The sequence below is a fragment of the Phyllobates terribilis genome, unplaced genomic scaffold (genome assembly GCF_046119375.1).
Source record: "Phyllobates terribilis strain yellow unplaced genomic scaffold, ASM4611937v1 Scaffold_4__5_contigs__length_816908805, whole genome shotgun sequence".
NCBI lineage: Eukaryota > Metazoa > Chordata > Amphibia > Anura > Dendrobatidae > Phyllobates > Phyllobates terribilis.
The window spans coordinates 476,511,457-476,526,345 of record NW_027362764.1 but is presented as its reverse complement, the minus strand read 5'-3'; positions in this window follow the sequence as shown (position 1 = coordinate 476,526,345).

The following is a 14,889-nucleotide window of genomic DNA, read 5'->3' as shown; positions in this document are numbered from 1 at the left end:
TCGTCGAACACCTTCGAACACCGTTAAAACCAATGGCAGGCAAACAAAAACACATAGAAACACATAGAAAACACCTTCAAAGGTGTCCAAAAGCTGACAAACTGCTCAGAAGACACAACTAACACATGGAAAAGTGACAAGTACATATAGTCATGCGAAAAGAAAAGAGGTGGAGGAGTAAAAGGAGGGGGAGACACAGATATAGGCATGTCATGCCCTTCTAAAATCCAAAAAGTGAGAAGCCGAGACGGCCAGTCCGCTCCTGCCCGTGCCACCTCCGTGTCGCCGGGTTTGTGCCAGAGCCGCGGTGAACCCTGACGGCCAGCCCCCCTCTCCCAATACTGGTGCCTGTCCGCTGGTGGGTCGAGAGAGCCCCCCTGTGGTGGAGGCAGCTCTAAGCTTTTTAATTTAAATTGTCCCTCTAATTTGAATGAATACACTTTAAATCCATTTACAAGGATCTATTGGAGGGCAAGTCTCATGCCAGCAGCCGCGTAATTCCAGCTCCAGTAGCGTCCACTAAAGCTGCTGCAGTTAAAAAGCTTTTATAAGGATCGAGCTCGGCTGTCCACCGCAAGGCATCCTAGTGCCAGTCCCAGCCCCTATGCCTTGGGGTGCCTCCTGATGCTCTTCACTAAGTATCCCGTGGTCCCGAAGCATTTCCTTTGAAAAAATTAAGTGTCCAAACTACAGGTGGTGTAGCTTGCTTAACAGCCGGGATAATCCGCTGACTAGCAGACACTGCTACTAGGCACAAAGTATTTCCTGGGCTAGATGCAGTTAAAAATTTGTAAGTAGATACTCTCGTTGGATGCTGAGAAAGCATTCCATAGAGTCTCCTGGCACGCCATATATGATTCTCTTTAAAAGCTTGGGGTAGGGGTCTAGGGGACCCTTTTATAGCCAAAATCACGGCCCTGTATCACAATACGTCACCTAGGCTGAAGATAAATGGAACTGTAGCACCGAGGGCTCGGTTGCTACAGACGTATTGCACCTCACCCAGAGGTGTGATATCTCACTCTCAGATAAGGATGGAGTGTGGATCAGGACCCGACACCTGCATGCATTACACCACATTGCCGTGGGGCAGGGCGACCAATATGCCCCTGAGATGGGCACGACAGTCCCTGTCCCTGGCTGGAGTGGGGGGAGGGAACACTGAGGAAGGGGAACCCTGCAGTGCAGGAGCAGGGAGGAAGCAGTTCCTGGGTGCATTGAGAAGGGAGTATAAAAGGTGGGCACCATCTTAGTTCAGTGCAGAGAAGTCTGAGCAGAAGTGGCAGGGAGCAGGGGCTCTGCATGAGCTCTGCTCCGGAGGCGGGCCTAGTAACAGAGGCCCAGGCCTGCAAGAGGGAGAAGGAAGGAAGAGGAGCGGAGAAGGCTCCAGGAACGAGGAATGAAGGGATCCCAGGGGTGCGGACGGGCGAGTCGCCACCGCACGCCCGAATCCACCTGCGTGGAGGGGTCAGGCCAAAGGGGGAGACCGGTCCCCGAACTAGTGGAGGCAGGAAACGACCCTCAGCTAGAAACCGGAGGCTCTGACATTTTATGTGGCGCAGCCCCTTGCTCCACCCGCTAGGAAGGCACCACATAGGGTCAGGGAAACTGGCGCCAAGTTTACCAAGAGGAGGCCCGAGGCAGCCGGACAGAAGTGTTGGTAAGAAAGGCCAGACAAAGGACACACAAAGGGGGTCCTGTGAAGCGCTCCAAAGTTATCTGGGAGTTGTCTGAGCCCCTCACCTGGTGAGCACAGTACGACGTGGGCAGCCGTTACCTGCAGACGTGGTCTGGATAATAAGAACTGTGAGTAAAGGCCCTGAACTGCATCACTGACTCCGTGTCGTTACTGCTGCTGCCCTGCACCATCACCCCCATCCTCCGCATACACTGCCCTGAGGCTATACTCCTCCCGTGGGGAGTTATGCTACGCTCTGCTGCACCCACAACACCAGCCTTAGCGGTCTGCCCTGTAGCGGCGGTTCACTCTGACCGCAATCCACGGGTGGCGTAGTCGGACATTTAAACATCAAAACCACATAAATAGTTCCGCCACTGGTTTGACCGCCCTGAGGCACGGAACCGGATCGCCGCCACGAAGACTACAACCACCAGCATCCACCAAAAAGGGTCCGGCTCCGGGTGTCCCAAGGCCCAGGGGGTGCGTCAGAACATTTTCATCACCTTTCACAATCACCAATGGGACAAGGCAGGGATGTCCTCTGTCCCCTCTCTTATACATCCTAGTGACGGAGCACCTGCTCTCATCAATTCGCCATAACCCCAATATTAGGTGGATTGAGGTGGGAGGCACCGAGTACAAGTGCTCTCTATTTGCTGATGATGTCCTAGTATATATCACTCAATCACATATATCCATCCCTGCTGTTACGGCTGAAATAGATCACTTTGTTACATGGTAAAATTTTAAAATCAATGCAGCGAAGTCTGAGGCCCTCGATGTCTCCCTCCCTAAATCCATATAGGATTCCATCCAGTCCAACTTTCCCTTTGCCTGGCCCTCACAGGGTATCAAATACTTAGGAATTCCTATTCATAGAGACCTCTCCCATCTATGTTATCTTAATTTTGGGCCCTTTATTGAACAATTCCATACAGACCACGGTTGGCAAGTTAGAACTGTAAGATTCACTACGTGAACCACTGGTGTTTTGTGGAAAAGCACATGTACACCGCGTTCCAAATTATTATGCAAAAAGTGTTTAGGAGTGATAAGGGAAGAATTTGTTTGTTTGTCAGTTAAACTCATTGATGGTGATGTGTGTCAGGGCTCTTTATATCACTGTAAGCAATTGCAGACACCTGTGCTAATTAGTTTGGCAGGTGTGTCCAATGAAAGGCAAGACTACTTAAGAAGGCTCTCTCACATTATTAAGCAGCCTACATTTTCTGCCAAAATGGGAAAGAAAAAGGATGTGTCGGCTGCTGAGAAGCAACAAATTGTGGAGTGTTTAGGTCAAGGCATGACTACAATCAACATTGTGCGATGATCAGGATGAAGTGTCTTGGCAATCAAGAAGTATGTAGCTGATTCACAGTACACACGTGTGCGTGCTGATAAGGGCAAATTGAGGACTCTTTCCTACAGGCAATTACGTCAGGTTGAAACAGCAGCGGCAAAAAAGCCTTGTCATAGCAGCAGACAAGTTTTTGAAGCTGCTTGTGCCTCCAACGTCCCCCGAACAACAAGATGCAGGGTCCTTCAGAAGTTTGCAGCTGTGCATATGCCATCCTGTCGACCTCCTCTATCCACTTCACACAAGCAGAAACGGCTCCAGTGGGCCAAACATTACATGAAGACTGATTTCAAAACTGTTTTGTTCACGGATGAGTGCCGTGCAGCGCTCGATGGTCCAGATGAATGGAGTGGAGGATGGCTGGTTGATGGACACCCCACGCAAACACGGCTACAGCGCCAACAAGGAGGAGGTGGAGTAATGTTTTGGGCTGGAATCATGGGGAGAGAGATTGTCGGCCCCTTTAGGATCCCTGAAGGCGCTAAAGATGAACTCCATAATGTATGTGGATTTTCTCAAACAGCACTTCCTGCCATGGTTCAAGAAGAAGAACCGTGTATTTCACAGCAAGATCATTTTTCTGCATGATAATGCACCATCTCATGCTGCACATAAAACATCTGCATCTCTGGCTGATATGGGCATAAAAGGGGACAAACTTATGGTGTGACCCCCATGCTCCCCTGACCTCTACCCCATTCAGAACCTTTGGAGCATCATTAAAAGGAGTGTCTATGATGGCGGGAGGCAGTTCACATCTAAGCAACAGCTCTGGGAGGGTATTCTGTCCTCATGCAAAACAATTGAAGCAGAAACCATCCAAAACCTGACAAATTCAATGGACGAGAGAGTTCAGAAGCTCCTTTCGAACAAGGGGTCCTATGTGAAAATGTAACATCACCTAGAATAAAGTTTTCAGTTGAAAACTGTTTGATTTCAGTTTCTAACAACCTGCTAATGCTTATAATTTCAAAAATGACCATTTTTTTGGTCTTTATTAAAATGAAAAGGTTGATCGAAAAGTTTGGGGGATCTAAGAGTGTGGCAACCCAGTAGTCATGATTACTTCGAATTCTGACAATATGAGGGTCATGCTGCAGGTAGTGCAGCAAGAAGGCACTTATGTGTCTTGCGCATCTCGGAGCCCCAAAATTATTTTCCGGGCTAGATGCAGCTAAAAATTATTTTTAATTTTAAATCTGGTGAAGCTTATTATAGATGGCCTAATAGGATCAGTGCTGCACACTGCTACAAAGCCCAAATTATTTTCCAGTCAAGATACAGATAAACATGATTAGTAATTTGAAAGCTTAAAACGGTTGGTAGGGTGATTTTAACCAATCATCAAGCTTTTACTCTCCCCAGGATGACACAGGGGTAGAAAAGTCGTTTCGGATCCATGATTTGTTCATCTTTATGAACGTGAGTCTGTCTACATTATCAGTGGAGAGCCGCGTGCGCTTATCTGTCAGCACACCACCAGCAGCGCTGAACACACGTTCAGACAGAACGCTGGCTGCGGGGCATGACAAGATCTCCAAGGCGTAAGTGGCTAGCTCCGGCCATTTATCCAGATTGGAAGCCCAAAAAGAGCAAGGGTCCAGTGACACAGTCGTGGCTTCAATGTTTACTTGGAGATACTCCTGTACCATCGTCTCCAGGCGTTGACTATGTGTCAGACTTCTTGTCTCCTGTGGCCTTGCAAAGGATGGGCTAAAAAAGTGGTGAAATGATTCCGCAAAATTGATGTTACCAGCAGATACTGTGGTTCTGTTACAGTTTGAGTGCTGAACACTTGACGGTCCCACGGTTGGCAAGTTGGAACTGTGAGATTCACTACGTGCACCACTGGTATTTTGTGGAAAAGCACATGTAAGATTCTGCAACAGTCTCTGCTGATACTCCTGCATGCGTGCATCCCTTTCTATGGCAGGATTAATTTCTGCAAATTTACTTTTGTACCGGGGATCTAACAGTGTGGCAACCCAGTAGTCAGGATTATTTCTAATTCTCACAATTCGAGGGTCATGTTGCAGGTAGTGCAGCAAGAAGGCACTCATGTGTGTTGCGCATCCAGGAGCACCAAGTCCCTGTTGTGTTGGTGGCGAGGTAGCAATCACGCTTCCTTCCTCTGTCCTCTCCCCCCAACCTCGCACAACAGAAATGTGATCAAGGTCTCCCTCATCTGATGAGTCTTCCATCAGTTCGTCCTCCACTTCTTCCTGGGCTCCTGCACCTTCCTCACTAGTTTGGCTGCTACCATGCGCCCTGGTAAAATCATCTCCCCCACCCTCACATGCCTGCCGCCTTGGTGCTGCCGACCGTCTGGACCTTGCAGATGTTAGCCCTTCCGCATACAACTCCTCCTCCTCTACTTCCTCCACCTCCTCTTGTGCCACCACCTGACTCCGAATTCTGTTTAACATGTGCTCCAGCATGTAAATCACCGGAATAGTCATGCTGATAATGGCATCGTCAGCACTAAACATCTTCGTCGCCATTTCAAAACTGTGCAGAAGGGTGCATAGGTCCCTGATCTGAGACCACTCCTCCTGCGTGATTTGCCCCACCTCTGAATCTCGTTGGCCCAGGCTATACGTCAGAACGTATTGCACCAGGGCTTGTCGGTGCTGCCACAGTCGCTGCAACATGTGCAGAGTTGAATTCCACCGGGTAGGCACATCGCATTTTAGCCGGTGAAGTGGCAGGCCCAACGACTTCTGTAGAGATGTAAGTCGCTGAGCTGCGGGATGCGAACGGCGGAAGTGAGCACACAGCGACCGTGCCCTCTGCAGAAGGCCATCTAGTCTGGGATAGTGGGCTAAAAATTGCTGGACAACCAGGTTCAACACGTGAGCCATACAAGGCACGTGTGTGACATTGCCCCGGCGAAGGGCCGCACCCAGGTTTGCAGCATTGTCGCACACGGCCTTCCCTGGTTTCAGGTCCAGTGGAGACAACCATTCATGAAATTGGTTCTCCAGAGCTGACCACAACTCCTCAGCTGTGTGACTCACATTTCCCAGACATTTCAATGTAAAAACCGCCTGATGACGTTGAGCCCTACTGCCAGCATAGTAAGGAGGTGTGCAGGATCCCTTCTGCGCAGTTAGAAAGCTTGTGGCATGACCAGACAGCCTTTGGGTGCAGGTGGAAGACCGAGAGGAGGTTGAGGAGGCAGAAGCAGTGGAGGAAAAATGACATAAAGAGGATTGACGCACAATTCGTGGGGACGGCAAGACTTGGACAGCAGCCCCTTGTCCTGCTGTCACCATAGTTACCCAGTGCCCAGTCAGCGACATGTAACGCCCCTGTCCATGCCTACTCGCCCAAGTGTCTGTGGTGAAATGCACCCTGTCACACACAGAGTTTCTCAAAGAAGCGGTGATGTTGTGTGCGACATGCTGGTGGAGCGCAGGCACACCTTTCTTTGAGAAGTAGTGCCGACTGGGCATCTGGTACTGGGGCACTGCGACGGACATAAGGTCTCGAAAATCCTCTGTGTCCACCAGGCGGAAAGGCAGCATTTCTGTAGCCAAGAGCTTGCAGATGGTGAAATTCAACCTCTTAGCTTTCTCATGGCTAGGAGGAAATGGTCTTTTACTTGTCCACATCTGAGGGACCGAGGGCTGGCTATTGTGCTTAGACGGGGTTGATAAGGGTGTCCCCGGCAAACTGCCGGTCTGTGAGGAAGATGCAGGCGGACATGTTAGGTTGCCTTGATCCAAAGGTGGTGCTATCGATGTCGGACAGCGCTCAAGACCAGCTGGTGTTACCACCTCCAAAGAAAATGATGACCTGCCAATCACGCTGGCTGTTGCGGGTAAAGAGGTGGCAGGTCTGCGCCCCAAAACAGGTGTGACTGCTGTCCCCCCAGTCACAGAGGATGAAGAGGCCGCGGATGCACAAGATATGGCAGACGGTGGTTGGCCCGGCCGGCTAGACCGCATTGTAGCACACTGAGCTTCCCACTGCAACTTATGCTTCATGTCCATGTGCCGGTTCATGCATGAAGTACTCAAACTATGTATTTTTTGGCCTCTACTTAGCTTTTGCTGACAAATGTTACAGATAACACGAGTTGGGTCATCTTTATCAATCTGAAAAAATGCCCAGGCTATGCAAGGCTTAGCACCCATGCGACCTGAAGAGCCACCACGACTTGTGGTGAGAGGCAGAGTTGTGTTTGAGGATGCAGTTGTTGACTTGCTTCCAGTACTACGTCTCTGTCCAGGAAGGCGCAACCTGACCTCGTCGTCACTAGCATCTTCCTCCACCTCCTCTGCTGACCTCATCTCTTGGCTGACTGTGGGTTGACAGTAAGTGGGATCTCCGACCTCATCATCATCACCCTGTGCGTTATCACACCCGTCGTCCTCAGAGCCAACCTGTTCCTGCCCTGACAAAAAACTAAAGTTGTCGCTCCAATCAGGTATTTGAGTCTTATCATCGTCTTCCTCATTGTCTCCACCAACAGGAGTTACAGTTTGGGAATGAGGGTCTACATTATGGTCAGAACCTTCTGCGTCTGGTCCTGGATCCGACTCATAAAGATTCTGGGCATCAGTGCAGATCATTTCCTCGTCTGGATTCACAGAAGCGCTGGAGTCGACCTCTGATTCCCAGGCTATAGTATGAGTAAACAGCTCTGCAGACTCAACCATCTGTTCTACCTCATACTCAGACGGGCAGCTGGAGATTTGGGAGCTGTGAGGAAGCAAGTGCGATTTGGGTGACACCTTTGAGGACTGGAATATTTGTGATGTTGAAGTTGATGTGGAGGAGAGCCCACTTAAAGGAGCACTTGATATCCGTTGAAGCACCTGCTGTTTTTGTGCCTCATCTGGAATTTGTAGCGATTGGCGTGGCCGTAAGAAAGGGATCTTATCACATTGTCCGCTAAAAGAAGTAGACATTTTAGTTTCGCTGGAAGATGGTCTTTCTTCTGCACCTACCCCACGGACACAACCTTTTTTCCCCTTCCCAACACGCCTATTCCCCTTTCCACCAGCAGCAGGCCTTTTTCCACTCATTTTGGTGGTTAACTAATTCACAACTCTGGAGTTGTTTGCACAAAAAAACAATGGATGGTAACCGAGCAGAGCTGAGTGGCCAAACTGTGGTATTAGGCCAAAACTATTGGCTGGGTTAGATGCAGAAAAAAATTATTTTTAATTTGCAACCTGATGGAGGTCAGTATAGATGGACTAATAGACCAAGTCCCACACACCGCTAGAAGCCCAAATATTTTTTCAGAGCTAGATGCAGAAAATTTTTTTATTCAATTTGCAACCTGATGGAGGTCAGTATAGATGGACTAATAGACCAAGTCCCACACACTGCTAGAAGCCCAAATATTTTTTCAGAGCTAGATGCAGAAAAAAATTATTTTTAATTTGCAACCTGATGGAGGTCAGTATAGATGGACTAATAGACCAAGTCCCACACACCGCTAGAAGCCCAAATATTTTTTCAGAGCTAGATGCAGAAAATTTTTTTATTCAATTTGCAACCTGATGGAGGTCAGTATAGATGGACTAATAGACCAAGTCCCACACACTGCTAGAAGCCCAAATATTTTTTCAGAGCTAGATGCAGAAAAAAATTATTTTTAATTTGCAACCTGATGGAGGTCAGTATAGATGGACTAATAGACCAAGTCCCACACACCGCTAGAAGCCCAAATATTTTTTCAGAGCTAGATGCAGAAAAAAATTATTTTTAATTTGCAACCTGATGGAGGTCAGTATAGATGGACTAATAGACCAAGTCCCACACACCGCTAGAAGCCCAAATATTTTTTCAGAGCTAGATGCAGAAAAAAATTATATTCAATTTGCAACCTGCTGGAGGTCAGTATAGAAGGACTAATAGAACAAGTCCCACACACTGCTAGAAGCCCAAATATTTTTTCAGAGCTAAATGAAGAAAAAAATTATTTTTAATTTGCAACCTGATGGAGGTCAGTATAGATGGACTAATAGACCAAGTCCCACACACTGCTAGAAGCCCAAATATTTTTTCAGAGCTAGATGCAGAAAAAAATTAATTTTAATTTGCAACCTGATGGAGGTCAGTATAGATGGACTAATAGAACAAGTCCCACACACTGCTAGAAGCCCAAATATTTTTTCAGAGCTAAATGAAGAAAAAAATTATTTTTAATTTGCAACCTGATGGAGGTCAGTATAGATGGACTAATAGACCAAGTCCCACACACTGCTAGAAGCCCAAATATTTTTTCTGAGCTAGATGCAGAAAAACATTATTTTTAATTTGCAACCTGATGGAGGTCAGTATAGATGGACTAATAGACCAAGTCCCACACACCGCTAGAAGCCCAAATATTTTTTCAGAGCTAGATGCAGAAAATTTTTTTATTCAATTTGCAACCTGATGGAGGTCAGTATAGATGGACTAATAGACCAAGTCCCACACACTGCTAGAAGCCCAAATATTTTTTCAGAGCTAGATGCAGAAAAAAATTATTTTTAATTTGCAACCTGATGGAGGTCAGTATAGATGGACTAATAGACCAAGTCCCACACACTGCTAGAAGCCCAAATATTTTTTCAGAGCTAGATGCAGAAAAAAATTATTTTTAATTTGCAACCTGATGGAGGTCAGTATAGATGGACTAATAGACCAAGTCCCACACACTGCTAGAAGCCCAAATATTTTTTCAGAGCTAGATGCAGAAAAAAATTATTTTTAATTTGCAACCTGATGGAGGTCAGTATAGATGGACTAATAGAACAAGTCCCACACGCTGCTAGAAGCCCAAATATTTTTTCAGAGATAAATGAAGAAAAAAATTATTTTTAATTTGCAACCTGATGGAGGTCAGTATAGATGGACTAATAGACCAAGTCCCACACACTGCTAGAAGCCCAAATATTTTTTCAGAGCTAGATGCAGAAAAAAATTATTTTTAATTTGCAACCTGATGGAGGTCAGTATAGATGGACTAATAGACCAAGTCCCACACACTGCTAGAAGCCCAAATATTTTTTCAGAGCTAGATGCAGAAAAAAATTATATTCAGTTTGCAACCTGATGGAGGTCAGTATAGATGGACTAATAGAATGATGCTATGCCCAAAAGATTTTACTTCACTAGGTGCAGTAAAAAAATTGGTATTCTATACACAGGTGGTATATCTTGCAACACAGATAGGCTACTCCACTGACTAACACACTCTGCAATAGGCCAAAAAGGATTAGCTTTGCTAGATTCAGCCAAATGCTGTGAAAAAAACTTGCACAGCACTGGCACAGACCTGCCTGGCAAAAACTGATAGGAACTGATGTAACCTAGTCCTGAAAAGGACTCCAATTACAATTAGTCTTTACTCCCACAATCTATCTATTTAAGAGCACAGACCTGCCTGATAAAAGTCGTAGGAAATGCTGTAACCTAGTCCTTAAAAGGACTGCAATCACAACTATTCCCTACTCCCAAGCTATCTGTATATTTGTGCGAAAATTGGCTTGAAATTAACAAGGTATAGCGCACACAGCAACAGCGGTGCCGTCTAACACGCAGCTGCAGCAGTGAGAAAATGGTGGCGACGGGGAAAATGGCTTGGTCTTATAGGGCAAGGACATGTGACATACACTGCCAATCACACATGCCCTTGCTTGTGTGAAAAAAAGCACTTCGCTCCGTGTGTGCGCTGCTGATAGGCTGACAGATTGCACCTCCCCACTGCAAATGCGGGAAAGAGAAAAAAAAATGGAGATCTTCATTGTTCCTGCAGAGATCCATCCCCTGCCCCTCCCCCCGCCCCGCTGTACACTCAAACTGCGTATTAACATTAATTTTCATCATTACTGAGAAAAAATCCAGTTATGATTTTGGTGCACGAACAGTTATCGAACATAACCTCGAACAGCCGAATTTTTCTCAAATTGTTCGTGTTCGCCGACCGGCTCGAACACCGCCCAAAACAGCTCGAATTTGAGATTGGCGAACAGTTCGAGTAGAACAACGCTCATCTCTAATCTGCACACCTGGCCATGTTTCCACTAATGTTTCCTGCTCCTCTTTAGAGATGAGCGAACTTGTTCGGAAAATGTTTGCCAATCTCAAAGTCAGCACGAACATTGAACATTCTAATTTGTATTCGGATTCCTGAGCATTTTCCTCAAAATCAGCAAAATTCAGCCAAAGTTCAGTAAATGATCGAGTTTTCACTAATGTTTTTGTTAGGACTTTGGCTAGGATAGTGATACTGTATGATGAGCAGGGGGACGTGTTTGATGAGGGGAGGGGGTAGGGAGAGGTCAGAGGAGCGGCAAACTGTTATTCTTTTTTTTTAAACTTAATGTGTGGAGATTCAAGCAGCCAATAAGGGCGCAGAAACCATCTTTAGCGCACCAACACAAGGGCTTGTGTCATTGGCTGCCAAATTCACATGTCCCTCTCCATATAAAAAGTGGACATGTTGCCTTGGCACCATTTTGTCAGTGTAACAGTGCAGAGAGGCTGCTCCTGCTGCACTGCAAGCAGTCAGATAGTTATCTAGGCAGATTATTGTCAGCTAGTTCAGATAGATAGGATCCTGTGTGAAATTGACCTTCAAGCATATCAATCCTTTGTGCTAATAGTGTGGTCCAGACACCAGTCCAAATTTCAGAATCTAAATCCTTTGTGTTAATAGTGTGGTCCAGACACCAGTCCACATTTCGGAATCTAAATCCTTTGTGCTAATTGTGTGATCCAGACACCAGTCCACATTTCAGCATTTACAGTGGGTACGGAAAGTATTCAGACCCCTTTAAATTCTTCACTCTCTTGAGCCATTTGGTAAATTCTAAAAAGTTTATTTTTTTTCTCATTAATGTACACTTTGCACCCCATCTTGACTGAAAAAAAACAGAAATGTAGAAATTTTTACAAATTTGTTAAAAAGGAAAAACTGAAATATCACATGGTCTTAAGTATTCAGACACTTTGCTCAGACATTCATATTTAAGTCACATGCTGTCCATTTCCTTATGATCCTCTTTGAGATGGTTCGACTCCTTCATTGGAGTCCAGCTGTGTTTAATTAAACTGATAGGACTTGATTTGGAAAGGCACACACCTGTCTATATAAGACCTCACAGCTCACAGTGCATGTCAGACTAAATGAGAATCATGAGCTCAAAGGAACTTCCCAAGGAGCTCAGAGACAGAATTGTGGCAAGGCACAGATCTAGCTAAGGTTACAAAAGAATTGCTGCAGTACTCATGGTTCCTAAGAGCACAGTGGCCTCCATAATCCTTAAATGGAAGAAGTTTGGGACCACCAGAAGTCTTTCTAGACCTGGCATCCAGCCATACTGAGCAATCGTGGAAGAAGAGCTTTGGTGAGAGAGGTAAAGAAGAACCCCAAGATCACTGTGGCTGAGCTCCAAAGATGCAGTAGGGATATGAGGGAAAGTTCCACAAAGTCAACTATCACTGCAGCCCTCCACCAGTCCGGCCTTTATGGCAGAGTGGCACGACGGAAGCCTCTCCTCAGTGCAAGACATATGAAAGCCCGCATAGAGTTTGCTCAAAAACACATGAAGGACTCCCAGACTATGAGAAATATGATTCTCTGGTCTGATGAGACGAAGATAGAACTTTTTGGTGATAATTCTAAGTGGTATGTGTGGAGAAAACCAGGCACTGCTCATCACCTGCCCAATACAATCCCAACAGTGAAACATGGTGGTGGCAGCATCATGCTATGGGGGTGTTTGTCAGCTGCAGGGACAGGACGACTGGTTGCAACTGAAGGAAACATGAATGCGGCCAAGTACAGAGATATCCTTGATGAAAACCTTCCAGAGTGCTCTGGACCTCAGACTTGGCCAAAGGTTCACCTTCCAACAAGACAATGACCCTAAGCACACAGCTAAAATAACAAAAGAGTGGCATCAGAACAAATCTGTGACCATTCTTTACTAGCCCAGCCAGAGTCCTGACCTAAACCCAATTGAGCATCTCTGGAGAGACCAGAAAATGGCTGTCCACTAACGTTCACCATCCAACCTGACAAAACTGGAGAGGATCTGCAAGGAAGAATACCAGAGGATCCCCAAATCCAGGTGTGAAAAACTTGTTGCATCATTCCCAAGAAGACTCATGGCTGTACTAGCTCAAAAGGGTGCTTCTACTCAATACTGAGCAAAGAGTCTGAATACTTATGACCATGTGATAGTTCAGGTTTTCTTTTTTAATAAATTTTCAAAAATTTCAACATTTCTAGTTTTTTTTCAGTCAAGATGGGGTGCAGAGTGTACATTAATGAAAAAAAAATGAACTTTTTAGAATTTACAAAATGGTTGCAATGAAACAAAGAGTGAAAAATTTAAAGGAGTCTGAATACTTTCCGTACCCACTGTGAATCCTTTATGCTAATTGTGTGGTCCAGCCAGCAGTATACATTTCAGCATCTAAATCCTTTGTACTAATTGTGTGGTCCATCCTGGAGTCCACATTTCAGCATCGAAATCCTTTGTGCTAATTGTGTGGTCCAGCCAGCAGTATACATTTAAGCATTGTGGTAGATCGACTCACTTGGATGCATATAGAGGTACACAGGAACATTGTCTCTTTAAATCTTCTGCTGGGTTTATTAAGAGTGCTGCATAAACCACAGCAATGTTAGCAAAAACAAACCTGGCCTTCCCGGCCTAACAGGCAAACAAACTATAACGTATGGCACAGTTCTTGTTGCTACGGGTAACCGCCTGCTTCACGAACAAACAATGCAAGGTTTGTCTTTCCTTCACATGACAAAACAGCTCAGAGCTTTCACCTCCGTGCCCTCCCCACACACAAATGCTCTAAAGCCTGGGATTTTATCCTCTGACCTCCTCCCTGTCTACAGGTGTTTAATCACCCTATCACTAAAGATGGCTGATTAACCCCTTTGTGTGCTGGAACCTTTTTCCTATGTTTAATTACTGGAGCGAACAATCTCAGTGCTACATATCTCCCCTCCAGTATATCCCCCCCTCTGTCCAAAGCTGTAGGTTTTGGCACCTTCAGTCACCAAACATGGAAGTCTAAACTGGGCATCTGTTTTGCCGTGCAGCTTCCCAGGCCTGTGTTCCACATGAAAGATGAAGACCTGTAGCCCTGAGTTTAAACTCTTGGAATGCCATCTCTGCTTCAAGAGGCCATTTGGCCATTGACTTCTTCATGCCTTTAAGAAGGTCGGTCAGGGGTACTGCTATCATGATGAAATTCGGAATACCCAACTGATAGCGTCTCACCATTCCCAGAAATGTCCCAAGCTGTTCCTTGGAGATCGGTTTCATCCAATTTTGGACTGCTTCCACCTTATTCACTTGTGACTTTACTTTGCTTCTTCTAACACTGTAGCTCAGATATTTTCCCTTCTTTTTCCTTGATCCATACTTCTTTGGGTTTATGGTAAAACCCCCTTTCCTCATTGTATCCAGCATGTCCTAGACCTTCTGCAGATGATTTCCCCAGTCCGGGCAGAATATCACAATACGGTTGAGGTAAGCTGCAGTGTACTTGTTTTGAGGGGCTAAGATCCGGTCTATGGCCCCCCGGAAGGTAGCTGGTTCTCTTTGCATGCCAAATGTGATTCTGGTATACTGGAAGCCACTGTCAGGTGTAAAAGAGGTAGTCTTCTTCTTGGCACTTTGAAAGAGAAGGATTTGCCAGTAATCTTTGGGTAGGACCAGGGAGGTGGTGTATCTGGCTGACCCTAGCTTTGATATGAGTTCATCGTCGCAGGGTATTGGATACGCGTCCCACTCACACACCACCTCCTCATCTCGCCCCCTATCTGTTGGTGCCCCCCAAGGTTCAGTTCTAGGACCCCTGCACTTCTCCACCTACA